The following is a 12,512-nucleotide window of genomic DNA, read 5'->3' as shown; positions in this document are numbered from 1 at the left end:
GCACCAACATCAGACAGTGCAAAAATGTCTGGGAACTCTAGTTGCAAAAAAATCCCTGATGCCTTCTGGCAACTATACAAACTCGAGAGAGAGAGAGAGAGAGAGAGAGAGAGAGAGAGTTAAAGTAGATGAACTTCATAGCCATAAACTATTCCTACAGCTGTAGTAGTTAGTTTTAAAGACAAACAAACAAACTTATGTCCAAGATCTAGAAACAGAACCAAACATTAGTAGTTTCTGAAAAATTTAATATTGGAGGTAAGGGGAGAAATGATAAATGATTTCTGGCTGACTCTAAGATGTCTGAGCATAAAACCTGAAAGCTTGAAGTACCTAGTAACTAAGCATGTAGAACTTAGGAGCTAAGACAAGGGTAGTGATACTGAAGTAGAAAGGTTTGTGAAGGAAACTGAAAACTGACCATTGTATTTGTTATTGGAGTGGTCATTGTTCTTTGGGTAAGTTTATTTGTCAATATCTTTAGCAAAAATCCGAATTGGATAGGTTCCAGAAGAAAGTAAGATGGGAAATGAACTGAGTACAGATAACTTCCAAGTCACATTTGTTCCTAATCTCTTTGACTTCATTCTCTTCGTTGCCATAACCAGTTAATGTACATTAAATAACATGTGAATATTGAATGCCCACACAAAGATTCATCCCAGACCTCATGCCTCATCTCTTGTTTTATGCATCTAAATACTCTCTCCTTAGATCAGCTCAAATTTCTAAAAGATATTAAATTGGGTAGATATATAATTTATAAACAATTTCCTATATTGCTGAAAATTTTACTTGTTTGGTATTCCATTTCTTTTCATATTTTAATGATACATGTAATAGTTGTATCTTTAGATTAGACATAGGGACAAAATAGGTGAAAACCTGAACACACTTATCTTTATATGAAAATGATCCATGTCTTGCCAAATACATTTGTTGCAACTCATCGCACTGCGTGCTTAAAGTATACAGATTTCATTGCATATTTTCTCAGAAATTGATTTCAAGAAAAAAATATTACATATTAAAATTTATTTTGAAAGTGGAATAATGGTCTGGGTGAGTAGTGCCTTACCTAAGAAAAGTAGAATGAAGGCTGGATAGCTCACAGTGGCTGGAAACACGTTTCTTCTTTCAGAGAACTAGAGTTCAGTGTCCAGCTCCCATAGCAAGCAGGTTATAGGGTGAGAAGAGACTTGAGGGGCAAAGGAGAAAATTATGGATGCAGGAAAACAATCTTATAAGGCAGGATTCAATAAATTACCACACGTTTTGACACTTAGAGCACAACAGTGTATACATTTTCACATACTCAAATGATCAGAAGATAACAGCACCTACAAGGATACGTTAATCCGACATCCAATTTTGCTGTTCCACTTTGCGGGTTTCATTTGCAGGCAACACAAATTATTGTACCGGTATTGTAATGTGCTTTTTAAAACTTAGCCGAGATTCTTTTTTTCATGTGTTAAAAAATCTTTTTAGATGTGCAAAAATTATGACAGAAAAATGACAAATCTCAAAGTAGGCACATGTGATGCTATGATATTTAATAGGAAGTTTTCCTGGCACTGTGACAAGTGATAAAATATTTGCTGAGCATCAGGATATTAAAATGTAGAGCCCTTTGAAGTTCACCACAGTGACTCAAAGTATGCCTACAAATAGAAAGGATATCGAGGCTTTGGCATTTGACCATATACGATATAGCAAAGTAAATCATCTTCTGGTGGAATATTAATAAAAGAGTTCCCAGGAAGGATAGGGAGAGCCAAGTTCCCCATTAAAAAGGAAGAAAGACTGAGCTAAAGTTGGATCCTGCTCCAGCTAATCATCACCAGTTTCACTCTCTTACTCTAACCAGGAAACTCTGGCATGTCTATATAGTGAGATGAACCGGTTCACTGACTTGGATTTAATTATATTTCTTTTCACAGAAAGTTAATTTGAATGACCAAAAATGACCTCACCTTCATTTCCCTTCAACATTATATCATAGCGTTTTCTTGCTTCTCACAGATATGATTACCAGCTGACCCTCCAGCCAGTATTTTCTCTTTTTAAACACACTCTTGTCTGTCTTGTTTCCTGAATCATGACGCCAAGTCCATATGTCCATCTGCCTTTCACTGAGAAGAAGCCTTGTCCACTCCCTAGTCCACTTATTCTCAGACATTTTTTTCTGCTATTGCAATTGATTCCAGATTTCTCTAGGACATTTGCTGTCCAGAATTGTCTAATAATGTTACCAAGAATTCTAGTTCCTGGTACCTGCCTGCTTCTAGCCCTTATCACAGCAAATAATACATGTCCAGCAGGGTGCCTGGATCACAGTACTGCTCGTATGCTCTGCTTTCCCTTGACTGTGTTAAAAGCACACAGCATTATGACTGGAGGAATGGATGGGGAGAAGACAAATACATGAATTCCAGAAAGTGGTTCATTCGTTTGTTCATAGAGAAGGCCACTCTCCTTCATCACACTTTCCCTTCTAGGAAATATTTTCAAAATCTTTTAAAAAACTTTTACAGGCCTCATATTTTCCAACTTTATTCATTCAACTGCTCAGCCTCTATCTCTTGTCCCCAAATCTTGAGCCTTCTGACTTCTGGAGGACACAAGCTTGAAACTCCTCCATTCTGTTCATTACTACTGTCTGTTACATAGCTTGTAAACTTTTAGTTAGATCACTACCTCATTATCCATTGCCTTTACATATTTCTGTCATTTCTTCTTCTTTTCATGTAGCAGAAAAGCCAAGAGGCTTCAGACTCCAATTTTTGAAAGAGCACATAAACATAGCTACCTGAAAAATGTCCTCACCCTCGTTATTTAGCTTTGGAAAATTAGAAAAAGACAATAGTTCCAAACAGCAGTTTCTTGAGTTGTGAAGACTGTTGCTGTAAATTTAATTCTACAATGAGTATTTAAAGTATAAATATATTTACCGTCATGAAAATAAAAGGTTTGGAAATTAGTATGCTTATTATATACCTTCTCTTTACAGTATAATTCTGTTAAAGAATAAAGAAAAATTTTCAATTGGCCAAATCACAGCTTTCTTTATGAATGCTATTATTTTTTCTTAAAGTTTTAAAAACTAATTTTATAGCAGCATTTTGCTGCATAGTTTTATGTCGATTTGACACCCTAGAGTCCTCTGAGAGGAGGGAACCTGGATTGAGAAAATGCTTTGTTAAGATGAGGATATACACAAGGCTGTTGGGTGTTTTCTTAATTAGTGTTTGATGTGGGAGGGCCTGTTCCATTGTGGGTGGTGCCATCCCTGGGGGCTGGTAGTCATGGGTTCTATAAAAAAGTAGGCTGCTGCCCCACTCCCAGCAGTGGGCAAAGAGACACTGTGTTGGTGGTGCCGTTCTTATATCAGTCAGGGGAAGAGCAGATCGCAGTCTTTTGCTTATCATCCTAGCTTAATGCCTGACTTGATGGCTAAAGCTGTCATATATCTAGGACTCATAAAAATCAAATCCAGGCAGCAAAATACTGGAGAAGGAAGACAGACCTTTGGACCACCATTCCACCCACAGACCCGGCCTCTAGCGCATGGCACAGTTGGGCCTGTAGATAAGCATTTGCCACCACAGCACGCAGCATGGATGGAGAATGTCACACAGGGATTCACCAGCTGTATAGCCAGCCTGCAGCAAGAGCCTCCATGATGTGCACTTACGTGGTTGTCAGGTGGAAGAGAAAGAGAAGTGGAGCAGCTAAAGAATTATGAATAGAGATATAACTGGAGACTTGAGGGCAGCTAGGAGTAGACTATTGTGAATGGCCAGCTCTGCCACCTTGGGTGGGATCCCAGCCCAAGCTGAGGGACATGAACTCAGGAGAGCTATCTCTGCCCCTCACTAGCTGAAGCACTTGGAAAAGTGAGCCCTACATCTCTCCAGAGCAATACAGGGGAGCTGGCATTGGTGGCAAAGGCAAGAGTGAGCCAGCCCCAAGGGTATGAGAGCAGAAGAGCTGGCCTGGCCCCTCACAGTCTGTAGCACATGGGAAAATGGCTTCTCTATCTTGACTGGACAGCACAGTGGAGCTTGCTCTGCAGTTGTGGGTGCAAGTGAGTCATCTCCCAGGGCATGAGAGCATGAGAGCTAACTCTGACTTTTGCTGATGAGTATGAGCAGTGTTGGTGAGCTTACCCTGAATGGTGAAAATAAGGGAGATCTGACCAGTTCAGCTATCATCCAGGCCCAGATCCAGGGCTCTAAATTGGCCTGCCCCATAATATGTATCATTTGCCATTGATTGGGACTAGTAAAACAACCGGTCCTGCTGATCCCAAACCACAGGATCTCCATGACACAGGGCAACAGCAAGATAACAGGGAGGAGTCTCAATGAAGATCCAATAGTGATGGTGTGACAGAAGCCAGAGACCTCAAATCAGACCAATGACTCATTACAATGAGCATTTGCAAGTGGAGTTGTGTGGACAGAGGGATACACCACAAGACACACTGTGACATACTACATCTTTTATGACAAGATGTTTTCTATGCTTTATTTTGTTGTTTACGGTGCTGGTGCTGGTGCTGGTGGTGGAGTGTGTGTGTGTGTGTGTGTGTGTGTGTGTGTGTGTGTGTGTGTTATTTTCTGGGGAGGTTGCAAGTGCAAACGGCAGATATAAGGGAACAGGGTAATGAGCAGGACTGGGATGCATGATGTGAAACTCACAAAGAATCAATTAAAAGTTTTCTTAAAAAAGGAAAGGAAGGAAGAAGGAGGGAAGGAAAGAAAGAGAAAGAAAAAAAGAAAGAAAGAAAGAAAGAAAGAAAGAAAGAAAGAAAGAAAGAAAGAAAGAAAGAAAGAAAGAAAGAAAGAAAGCCATGAGGCATAAGCCAGTAATCAGCACTCTTCCATGGCATCTGCAACAGTTCCTGCCTCCAGGTTCCTATCTTGTTTAAGTTCCTGTCCTGACTTCCTACAATGATAGAAAATGAGATGGAAGTATGCCAAATAAATCTTTTCTTTTCCGTGGTGCTTTGGTTCCGGTGTTTCATCACAGCAATAGTAAACCTAACTAAGGCAGTATTTGATACAACATTTTTTTTGTAAATAACTTTTTTTTGTAAATGATTTTATCATGTATCAAGCAAAAATAAGGACTGAGAATTGTTTAATATATCACTTCATAAATTTAAATTGTGAAAGGAGTTTATGACTCAATTTATTTTTGAGCTACTGACATACTCTATAACCTTTTAAAATCTTGATGAAACTCTAGAAGTTCTATAACTTTTAATTAAATTTTAACATTTACACATTTCCAAAAGTAGATTTTAAATATGAGCAATTATAAATTATTTGAATTAATAATGATTTTCTGAACAAGGACTAAGGCATCAGGCTACAAGAGTAAAGAAGGAATTGCACCCTTTCATGAAGCTTAGATGGTTGTTGGCTTCAAAGGTAGAGATAACAAAGGAACAAGCATAAATAAAGAAGTATTGTAATAAAAACACAGGAAGGGAAGAAGGGAAGGAAGAATGAGAAGGGAAGAGAAGAGGAAAGAGAGGTACAATCACTGCTCTATGGAGGGAGAAATACGTAACTTCCCTGGGGTGGCATCCAATTTTTCACATTATTAAAAAGGTGTTGGAACGAGTAGAGTTTCGCCCTTTCAAATCACTGTAGCAGTATAAAAACAGCGCAGCAGAACATACACTAGCGCTCTGGGTACCCCCAGCAGAGCCTAAACACAATTATTAGACATTTTTGAGACACCTCAGCACACAAAGCCCTTTTGTATGGATCTTTCTGACCCTAGAATTTGGTTCATATTTGTAAAGCCAAGATGCTATTGTCCCAGAGTTATTTAGAGAAAAAAATCATGGACATCGAGAATTTTTCTCTATGTGCTTGGAAATGAACTTCAAAATAACCTAAACTGAAGTGCTTGAGCTTGAAGACGTTTGAAAAGTTTCAGCAGTGGCAAGGCTGCCTAGCTGCATGCTCTGAGCTTGTTGTGATGGATCTGGAGCTTGGAAGCCTTACTTGCCAAAACTAGTTCCCCTGATCCAGCATAAAGAACTTCCTAGGTATTTAAGGTTCCACTGTAGTGGGCAAGCAAGCTTTTCCAAGACATATTCATATAAAAACATGCCCTCAGTATGCAGTAAGACTTTGTTTTTCCATGAATGTGCTTCTACACTAACCAAGCAAATGGCCTTTGGTAAGCATGGATCCCGTACTGAGCAGTTAGTGTGTCTTTAAGATGAGAGAGATTTCTTTAGAGCCTTCTTTACAACATTCTTCTCTTTGTAAATATTATGAATCTACATAATTTTTAATGAACTGTGGGATTTGTGAAATCATTCTCATATCATCCCATTTCCTACATAGGCAACAGTAGGTTTGCTAAAGCAGAAGAAAGAAATAGTGCACACAAGGGAAACATTTACCAAGAGTTCACAGATACTAAAGGCACTCGTGCTTCCTGGCTGAAAATCAGAAAACAAGATGAGCAAAGAATGCTGGAAAGTAAGGAGAGGATGTATAGAAAATATAAGAAAGCCGTGTAAGATGGTATTACTTAACATTGCCAGAAAGAAATTTAGCATTATATTTTTTAAAAGATAGTCCTTTCTGCAAGCCTCTCTTAAGAATGGCATTGCTCCACAAGGCCCCACGCTCCACCTAATGTTTGGCTGTGAGTCAGCATCTGTCTCAATCTGCTGCTGTGTGAAGCCTCTCTGAGGACAGCTATACTAGGCTACTTCTGCAAGCATAGCAGAAACCATCATTAACAGTTTCAGGGTGTGGTGTTGGGGGTTGGTCTGATGCTTATATTTCAGTCCTAATTACTGACCCTCAAGTCCAGGTAAATCCAGAGGCACCAGTGAACAGCCTGTCCTAGACCTAACTGTCAATGGTATTTCTAGCCTCTGTAACTGTCACAAAGGTCATCTCCAGCTGTTCAGTAGGACCCAACCCAAATTATGCTAATTTTAGGTGCAAAGTCTGAACAAAAAATCCCAACAATACCAGAGATTGCCGCAAAGGGCTCACCTTGGGTAGTTCACCCCTTCCCCTCAACAACAACAACCACTGAAGGGCTGTGTTCTGCTGAGTTTTTCTCCCTGGATTTGTCACTATCAATCTATCTCTTTTATGGAATTTGCTGCCTGACATAATGTTGGGAAACCCTCCTGCTAAGGTTACAGTCCACCATGATGGGAAAGCCCTGAGCTTGGCATTAAATGCAGGACTCACTTTATCAGTGAGGTTTCCTCTTCTCTGTGTGAATTCATGGAGAGTGTCTGTAGGCACAGACGCCTCTAACCACTTCTGGAATATGGACTTTGACGTGCTTCCCTGCAAAAGCTCTGCGCCTTCATATGATAGGCCTGTGCTGCAAATGCGAGTGAAGCATGCCTGGCATTCCTAGTCCTAGTCGATAGTGTATATCTACCCTGGGAACCCTCCACTCACTCCCCCAAGAACTATATATCCTTTGTTCACCCCAAATAAAATTAACCAGTCGTGACAAAAAAAAAAAAAAAAAGGCGGTTTTAAGTTCCACTCAGTGACCAAACTGAAATCTGTACTCACTTTTGAAAGGAATTTCCTTCTATATGTCCATAAATTATATAGAAGCAAGTACTGCTAGCCCCTTTTCCCAGTGTCTTTTCAGTCTAGCTCTTTTATCTTGACATTTAAAATAATTATGCATTCAGTTTTCTTAAATATGATGTTTATGACGTTTTCTAGCTGGCCAGATGGTCTCTACTTACTCCTCTGAGCTTCATAATTTTCAGAGTGAATTATCTCAAAGTGAAACAATCAAAACCAACAATTTATGAACACAATACAGTCCTACTCAATGCCACTGAATGATTCCCCAACTTCTTAAGCCATATAAGCATTACACATTTAGGTAATGCTCTATACAGTCCAGATAATAATCCATGATAGCCATGCTTTTGGTTTTGAATGAGTGGGTGCATTAAGTCTGTATAAAGTCAAAATTAAAAAAAAACAATAGTAAATAGATAATAACAAAACGTCTATTCATTCCAATTGAGGGAACAAAAATTAGTTAAATCACTAAAATGGTGCTCATGGAATCCAGCGGAAAGCAACTAGAGAAGTGAATAGCCATGTTGGATGTCCTGACTGAAACTTCTGTGATAAACAGTGAGGTTTTTTTTTCCACAGATGAGTTTCTGACATCTAGACCACACGTCATTCTTTACACCACAGGATAAACAGCATTAATCTCTGTTAGAAATAGTTTGGGCCTTACAGCTGTTCTCAAGAAAACAATTTTTTCAATATTTCTGTAGATATTTTTAGTGTTCATACTAGCAGTCAAAATAAAAATAATAAGCCTTTGGTTGCTTGATATACTGGGAATCCATCAAAGAAGGTAAAGGCATAAGTGCATGAGTAGTAAAATTTCCTTTCATCCACTATGTGCACGTAAAAGGACCCAGACAGGTGAACATAAAGGAGTCCTGGGCATTCGTGTGTGGCTCAACTTTGATTTGAATTCAAGAAATATATCTGAGCATTCACTGGCCATTCCAGGTGCAGGGAAGAGTGTCATACTGCACAGCCAGAGTTCGCAGTCTTCTCTATTTGGATAGTTATTGTTGACATTTATTTATTTGTCTGTTTGTTTTTTTAGTTCATTTATTTATTTATTTTGATTATTACAATTTATTCACTTTGTATTCCAGCTGTAGCCCCCTCCCTCATCGCCTCTCAATCCCACATCCCACCCTCCCCTCTTCTTCTTCCATGCCCTTCCCCCAGTCCATTGATAAGGGAAGACCTCCTCCCCTTCCCTCTAACCCTAGCCTATCAGGTGTCATCAGGATTGGCTGATTGTCTTCCTCTGTGGCCTAGCAAGGCTGCACCCCTCAGGGGGAAGTGATCAAAGAACCAGCCACTGAGTTCATGTCAGAGACAGACTCTGTTCCCCTTATTAGGGAACCCACTTGGAGACTGAGCTTCCATGGGCTACATCATAGCAAGGGGGCTAGGTTATCTTCATGCATGTTCCTTGGTTGGAGTATCAGTCTCACAAAAGACCCCTGTGCCCAGATTTTTTAGTTCTGTTGGTCTCCTTGTAAAGTTCCTTTTTTCTCCAGGTCTTTCATCTCCCCCTTCTTTCATAAGATTCCCTGCACTCTGCCCAAAGTTTGGCTAGGAGTCTCAACCTCTGCTTCCTACCCTGTTGGGTAGAGTCTTTCAGAGGCCCTCTAGAGTAGACTCCTGTCCTTTTCCCTGTTTTCTCCAGCCTGATGTCTATCCCATTTGCTTTCTGAGTGAGGACTGAGCAACTTCCCTAGAGTCCTCATTCTTGTTTAGCTTCTTTAGGACTATAGATTCTAGTATGTTTATCCTACATTATGTGACTAATACCTTACACCCATCAAAATGGCTAAGATCAAAAACTCAAGTGACAACACGGGCTGGAGAGAATGTAGAGAAAGGGGAACCCTCCTTCATTGCTGGTGGGAATGTAAACTTGTACAACCATTTTGGAAATCAATCTGGCACTTTCTCAGACAATTAGGAATAGTGCTATCTCAAGATCCAGCTATACTACTTCTAGGCATCTATCCAAAAGATGCTCAAGTATACAACAAGGATATTTGCTCAAACATGTTGATAGCAGCTTTAGTCATAATAGCCAGAATCTGGATACAACCCAGATGTCCCTCAATTGAGGAATGGATACAGAAATTGTGGTACATTTACACAATGGAATACTACTCAGCAATTAAAAACAAGGAAATAATGAAATTTGCATGCAAATGGTGGGAACTAGAAAAGATCACCCTGAATGAGGTGACCCAGAAGCAGAAAGACATGTGTTGTTAAAGAATACTTTCTTCAAGATGTCAACTAGGATTTGTTTCCCATTTGAAATTTGATTTAGTTTGTTACTTTCTGAAATGATCCTTTTAGTAACCACTATGTGACACAATGTTTTTAACCTCCTTTTCAGAGCCAAGTGTAGCTTAAACCAGAAGCAGGACACATGACATAATTAGGCTTGAGCCCAAGGGTAGGGGAGTCCATTTTCAATAAGCTAAACAGAATATAACAACTGACCCATAAAATAGACATTGCAGGCACTTAACAACTTACCTTGTATGTTTCACTAACTCAATCCTCAATTTCTTCAGCCTAATTTCTCATAATGAACTTCCTTAATGTTCTATTACAAAGCAACTGAGCTACTTGTGGTTTTCCATCACATATTATACTCTTAAACTTCCAGAAGTAGGGAAAGTGTATACATACATACATACATATATATATATATATATATATATATATATATATATATATATATATATATATATATATTATATGTAGATGATCAAGGTCATCTTAGAAAGTAGGTGTCAAAATGGATGGTTAAAGCTAGGAAGGAATGACATATAATAGACAAGGCTAATTCCTACCTTGTCTAGAACAAGATTCTTAGAACAAAACTACAAAGGAAAACTACAGATATCACAGTTTCATACCATAAATCCAGGTTATAGGCAGGTGGTTTGAGTATATAAATGATCAAAAATCCTTATAAAGAGGGGACAATGATTCTCCTTTTGTACAATTCTGTTTCTTTTTATGTTTGAATGAAAAAAAATCTTTTAATATTACCCCCTACACACCATTTCTAATTTCTTGAAAGAATCATGTAAAATTAGATGTTGGTCTTGTTCTTCCTGCTCAAACCTAAAGAGTTTAATCAAACTATACTCAAGAGATATAACATGTATTTTTTTGTATATGAAATAAAGTTCAAACTTTTGGGGCTAACAATGATGAAAACTCATTGGTTATTAATATCCAATTACTTCTGATTTCTAGCAGAGGAGACAAACTTATTTTTTTTCTTGAGAGAATTTATAGATTCCTAGACAGAGCATTATCAGTGACAAAAAGAACAGTAATTACTGGGTAACAAGAAACTGTTCCTTCAACAAAGGATCGGATGTTGGATTTAAGCAATAGACTCCATTTGAGAAAAGTGTACCCATTAAAAAAATCAATACTTCTAGCTCTAGGAGTTCACTGCAAATGTTTTTGTAGCCTGCCAAAAAGAATTAAGGACTTGGGAGCATTTCACCTGGCAAACATTTTAGGCTCAACATTTGTCAGACTTTCAAACTTAGAATGTTGGAAAGAAAAGAAATGGAGAAACAAACTAAAAAAGAAAGAAAAGATGGAAGGAAGGAAAAAAGGAATACCTTTAAGTATTGATTAACAAAGAAGATACAGAATCAAAATATCATTGAAATGGTAACCATAGAAACAGGCATGCCTATGGTAGAACTGCCTATGTACTAGACGAGGAAGGCCATTATTTGCCAATGCATTTTTCTTTGCACATTAAAGAATATATAAAGCAATAGACAGGGTTTCCTAAGTAATACAAACTAAATGAGTTCTTAATGCTGATTGGCCCTGACATTTCTTTGGGGTAATTTTTGAATGGGTTGGCTTCCTAGAGGCTTGTTTATCATCCTCCTGGCATATTTGATTGCTCTGCTCAAAATCAATGGCAGCTTAGTATCCCCCACAGGGTTTCAGCATTTCTATTTGAAACACAGAAAACTGAACCAACTACAAGCATCAAATTGTATTTGCAATCCCCATAGGGGAATAAGTTTGTTCTAAAATAAAGAATGAAATAGTCTGATCCACTCATGATGCCCCACCCTTCTCTGGGGTAATCTATAAATAGTTCATGGTTGCTGAGGAAGAAAATCACATTTTCTTTAGTGGTATAGGTACTGGTATAGGTACCATCCTCTTGTAAGCAGTCATAATGAAACTCATTGGTTCACAAAAAACAAAACAGGGAAGTTGAAAGGAGGCAAACTGGGAGGAGGAAAGGGAGCAGTGAGAGTAGGAGGAGACAAGAAAGGCTAATGGGTGAATGTGATCAAAATTCATTCATGTACATATGAAAATGTCAAGGTGAAACCCATTAAATGTAATTAATATATGATAGTTTAAAAAAAAACTTTAAAAAGTTCAGCTCTTCTAATGTTCAACTGAAGTTCCTTAACTTAAAACTAGACAGACACTTAAAATGTATGATAATTAGTGTCAATTTGAGTGTGTCCACTTTGTCACTCTGCCTACCATACATCATACAATACAGTAGGAGGAAATTTTTACATCTTCTTGCCCTATGGTATTACAGGATGCAAAACCAAGTAGAACTCAAGGGTGAACTGGGCATGGAAAGTGGAGCCACTAAGGGAGAGACATAGATGGGATTCTCTAGTCAGGTCAGGGATTATTGAATCCAGACTGGACAACTGCCTGATTTATTGGTTCACAAAATATGACAGTGTTTTCTAGAAACACTGTAACCTCCACTCCTTGCAGATTTAAAAGTAAGGCTGTAATAACCCTGGAGAGTTTATTGTGGAGGGACAAGCAGGACAGATGTTGACCATGGTGAGTGTGGCCACTTCAGTTTTGCACCAATACCTTTGGCTTTTC

General features: G+C 38.6%; 1 non-coding gene across 1 annotated transcript; it reads left to right on the top strand.

Annotated features, from left to right (window-relative positions):
* Positions 1–3,340: 3,340 nt before the first annotated feature.
* On the top strand, positions 3,341–3,486 carry LOC129692094 (small nucleolar RNA SNORA48). The gene has a single exon (XR_008722623.1). It is a non-coding gene; the product is annotated as a small nucleolar RNA SNORA48 (small nucleolar RNA).
* Positions 3,487–12,512: the final 9,026 nt, after the last annotated feature.

This window comes from Psammomys obesus, unplaced genomic scaffold (assembly GCF_907164565.1).
Source record: "Psammomys obesus unplaced genomic scaffold, mPsaObe1.curated_primary_1811, whole genome shotgun sequence".
Classification (NCBI taxonomy): Eukaryota; Metazoa; Chordata; class Mammalia; order Rodentia; family Muridae; genus Psammomys; species Psammomys obesus.
The sequence above is the reverse complement of the archived record's forward strand: the minus strand, read 5'-3'. Positions and strand labels throughout refer to the sequence as shown.